General features: G+C 38.8%; 1 non-coding gene across 1 annotated transcript; it reads left to right on the plus strand.

Moving 5' to 3' along the window:
• The first annotated feature begins 3,191 nt into the window (after positions 1-3,191).
• TRNAL-CAG (transfer RNA leucine (anticodon CAG)) lies at positions 3,192-3,263 on the plus strand. Its single transcript has one exon. It is a non-coding gene; the product is annotated as a tRNA-Leu (tRNA).
• Positions 3,264-5,137: the final 1,874 nt, after the last annotated feature.

Below are 5,137 nucleotides of genomic sequence, written 5' to 3' on the forward strand. Positions count from 1 at the left end.
CCGCGTTCCGCAGGCGAGGACTCATTTAACCGGCCGGCCTATAGTCTGACCTACTTGAATAATAAAAAAGGTTTTAGAGTAAAGTATCAATATCAGAATTTATATTTACGTAATAAACAAATTGTTCTAGTTTTCTCGAGAACCTGCTTCTTCAACTTCATAAATAAAATTAGGATATTATCTGCAGAACAAAATAATTGAGAATGTACATGTCTGCAGCTTTCTCAAAGGCCCTAGAGCAATTCTAAGTATGCCATAAATAAAAACCTAAAGTCATCAAACGTCTCAGGCATTCATTTAGTGCCACTAGAAACACCTAGTTGATCAAAACTGATGTCTTTTTGTATTTTTGGGTTATTATTAAAGACAAAAAAGATATTTGGACTATTATGTACTCTGTGGTTTGGGTGCATAATGTAATTTCCTTTGCCTTAAAAAAAGTAAATGTCAAGATGACTGTTGCACCAAAAATGAAAATTGATTTTGATAGATGTTGTGTTGAGTTCTGTGTAGTTTTGTGCGATTTAACGATAAGAACGACAATGGTAATGGGGTCAAATTTTTTCCCTCAAGGAAAAAGATGAATTGGTTATAATCTTACTTGCCCACAAGGATACCGTACGAGCACGTCAGCATCGACCGCGACCTACAACTACAACATTCTAGCCGACTGGCCCATGAACCCTGAGCGAACGTGCACCGTAGGCACTCTACAGCGACGGCACATTGGACTGGACACATTGAATTGTGTACATTATGTAAATCTTGTTTAAAGCAATAGCATAACAGTAATAAACCAGATATCAACCGTCCGCGTTGTGTTTCATTTCCCCCACTGAGGCCAAGAAAGCCTTAGTGCAGTCCTACTTCCTATCAAACCTTTCTTTAAATCTAATTAAAAGGTATTGTTAGGGCTCTAGGGACTACAAACGAAGCCAGAAATATAGCTTGGTTATGAGTAACCAATACCTACTACCTATACCGCACGTAATCCTGTCTCATTCTATAATATATGGCCGCCTGAATAAACTTGAGTGAAAAAGTGTTTCCACTGTCTCAATTGCATCAAAAGCTCCAAACAAATAATTTAATTCAGTTTCCATTTTGCCGAATAGGCGTGATTGACAATATGCGTGACAGTTGTGGTGACAGTGACAACCTGCACGCGCAGTGATCGCCATCGCGGTCGCGGCAGTGTGAAACAACTTTTGCACGCGCAGTGGTCGCCATCGCCATCGCCATCGCTGCACGCGTTGGTTTGTCCGAACCTTAACAGAGAATACAGAAAGCTAAAAAACAAAATTAGTGAACATTCTTCATTCAACTTTGGTTAGGAGAGTATTTTAAATGAAATAGACCAAATTATTTGTAGAAACTTCGAGTTTGGGAGAGGCTTATGTTCAGCAGTAGAAGTCTTATAGCTGAAAAATACATAGGTTCCGTGCTCCTGAAGTGGAGATGACCTAATGAAGCCCAATCTACTATATAAAATAAGTCGGGTTTTCCTCCCTGACGCTATAACTCCAGAACGCACGAACCGATTTCCACGGTTTTGCATTCGTTGGAAAGGTCTCGGGCTCCGTGAGGTTTATAGCAAAGAAAATTCGAGAAAAGGGGGTAAAACAGGATCCACGCGTACGAAGTCGCGGGCGGCCGCTAGTACTTGTTAACATCTTTTTATAGGTACGAGTAGAGAACACCATTTTTTAAGTTGCTTTGAGTTTGGAAAGGGCATTCGGTTGCATCTATGTACTTACCTCATCATATCACCTCATTACGTTAAAAAAGACAGACAATTGCAGCTTAGGAATCCCACTCAAAATCCACTGAGCACTCTAACCTAAGAGCAAATAGCACCTCTGATATTTCCCTATTTCGTATGATAACACGGTTTACATGGCCAAAGCTAAACCTGGCAGTTCCTGGGGGATAATAACGGGTTCTCTTAGCCTTCAAACCGGAACAAAGCAATACGGAATTCATTGTTTTGCGGCAGACAGCCAAAACAGGGGATGCATTTTAACAACGACGCAGTATAGAAAGGTAGAGAAGGTCTATTTACTATGTAAATCTACATACTTAGCGGGGGAAAGAAAGAGAAGGTCCGCTCTTCGGACTTCGGACTTCTCGGTCACTTATTAACCGATTGAGTCCCAGACGGCATTAATTAATGTCATAACAATTGATTATCTATTGTGTCTAGATTCGCGGAGCTTGAAGGATTAATAAGTAGATCTACGTAGCGCTGAATGCTAATCTTTTTTCAAGTCCAAAGTTTAATTACAAAAACGCAAGCAACAGTTATGTTAAACTTCAAATTCTATAAACGGCCATGATCAAATATTTAAGCTCATGCCCATCTAAACTTTTCCTCCGTTGAGATTTGAACCTGCCAACCACAACGTTATTGTTTGATACGTGAACTATTAAGATATTAAGCCGCAGTTTTACGCAACTACACCTTTATGGGCTTTGTTCAAGTTCATTAAACGAAGCGCCTGTAATATGCCTATGGTATATCAGTGGAGTGAAAGAGAGATGGAGCAAGTCTTCTGCCCTCTATTTCATTGTACCAACAAGCACAATGAGTTGCTGATCCACGCAAATAGTTATGTAAGTAGCATTTTGTTCAGCATACTTACTCAATAACAAACCAATCATCAAAATTACTACATCCATTTTATAAAACAAAAGCGTTAATAAATAATTAAAATTTACTGAGCGTGTGTGTATTTTGAACGCAATGATTCAACTGAAATAATAATTTGTTAGCTGCTTTCATTATTCTACATTTCACGTTCAAATAAAACAAAGTGCGACTGTACGAGTAGGTACAATAACTTTTTCAAATAACCAAAATATAGGTATGTCTTTTATAGTGGCCTTTATTAATTACATGGACCATCACGATGAAGTTACGACATAAATGTAGGTAGGTACTACAATGATAATGAATTACACTTTTAATTAAGAAATCTATGATAACTATTCGAAGTAAAGATAACCATCGAAAGTAACTGCTAATCATCACCATATCGTCATCATGTCATTTAGACGGCAAGCCATGAATAAAGGGAACTATCGTTTTGGGTATTGAAGTTACTTTTTTGTATTTGTATCTTATTTACTGATTCAACCGGACGAATTTCGATATAAATGACCATTAGAATGACCATTTTAGTTAATTAACCGCCTCTGTGGTCAAGTGGTAAGACAACCTGCTTCAGACGCAGAGGTCCCGGGTTCGATTCCCAGTGGGGGCAGATTTTTCTGTTCGGTTTGGTTAGTGGTAGGGCTTGTTCTAAGTCCGCCTGGCTAGCTATCACCATCTTACCTAAGTCTGTCGCCATTACAACAATGTTAACAGCATTGTTGTGTTCCGGCAGTTAGAGGTAAGATAGCCAGTTCCTCCGTGGTTGAGGATTCCGGGTGAAGCTAGCTTCCACCTTCGGCCTGATTGTCACTTGCCATTAGGTGAGATACAGGCCAAGAGCTTCCTCGTTGTGGATAAAAAAAAACAAGTTTGTGTAAATAACTATGTCTGATCTCCGCTCCAGTGGATACATCTCCTAATAACGATCCGTCATGTCAATGCCCTGGGCGCGGCAAAAACTGAAAATTGCATTGCTTTGCGAAATTGCCCTGTTGCGACACGTCAGTCAGTTTGTAATTCATGACTCCAATGGAAACGGGAATGCGCGCGCGGATTTAGTGTTGATTGGCCGCGTCAAAATATCGAAGTTAAATAAGTCGACGGAGGCGGTTAACGGGTTATTCTTGAATGATCAAACGAACTTACCAAGTGAAGTTCGATCTAAATTATCCTGTTTTCGCCGAAGAGATTTATTTTACCATGTAGTACCCCTGTACGACAACCCAATCCGCACACAATATTCAGCGTAGTAGTATTAAAAAACAAAAGAGCGGGCAACCCCACCCCTACCACGCTGTGGGCTCGGTGTCCGAGCGGTCTCATTATATTTAGAGAAGAGATGACATTGACGTTTACCTCCAGGGAAGAAGATATAGAAATCTTCGGGTTGGGAGGGACCTTAAATCTCTTCGGCGAAAACAGGATAATTTAGATCGAACTTCACTTGGTAAGTTCGTTTGATCATTCAATTATCCTGCTTTCGCCTCCGAGATTTATTTTACCATGTAGATGTTTAGAGCATGGATCAATGTCCATGTTAAATGGTTAAGAGAGTAAATGTCAATGTACTAAATACATAATAAAGCAATATTTTTGTATTATAATCGTATTGCATCACTTATTCATAACAATAACAAGTATCACGGTCTCAACAAGATTTTGTTCATTATAGAGTATTATTATATACATTTATTTGTACTTCTATTAACTGTTAAGTACGACTACTGATTGTAAAAAGTTGCCAAGACAGTTGACAGAGCATCCTGTCTATCCAGCACACTGGCTAATTGAATCAACGTTGACAGCGGCGCAAACCGCAGGCAATACTGCCGCGTGTCGCGTGCTGTGTGGGCCGAACACCCTCGTGTCGACACTCCTTTCCTATATTTATCCAGTTTCATCTCAGAACTGAGCTTGACGACGGTAGTGGTTAACACCGAATCGATCACAGTGACTGCAAAGCTAACACTCTGATTGTTGTAAAACATAAGCTCACTTGCATTTTAATTAATAAATAAATAATGTGGTTAATTAAAACTTATTAATTTATTTGGATACAGTTTGACCAGTATTCCAAAACAGTATTAATTTGGATTCCAAGTAACACTGTTGCGAGGAAAAAGTTTGGTTTCTATTTAATAGCACCTTTTAATAGCAATCTTTTGATTCTTGAAACCTGACCTATAAATTATATTATTTATTTAAATAATTATATATTTCAATAAATTATATGATTTCACTAACGATATTGCTAAGCGGTGGTTATTTAATGTTATTATAGGATGCACCCGACTTTAGAATATGCTAAGAAAATAGAGTAAGGTAGGTACAATGATGTAATTGAGCATTGTAAAAATATTTATTTGTCAGTCATTTAGTGTAGTGGTTTCAAAACGGACTACTATGCCGAGAGGTCCCGGGTTCGATCCCCGGCCGGGCAGAAATTGAATTGATACATTTTAATTTCTGTGATGGGTCTAGGTG

The sequence above is a fragment of the Ostrinia furnacalis genome, unplaced genomic scaffold (assembly GCF_004193835.3).
Source record: "Ostrinia furnacalis isolate ACB-3 unplaced genomic scaffold, ASM419383v2 OfSCF7157, whole genome shotgun sequence".
Classification (NCBI taxonomy): domain Eukaryota; kingdom Metazoa; phylum Arthropoda; class Insecta; order Lepidoptera; family Crambidae; genus Ostrinia; species Ostrinia furnacalis.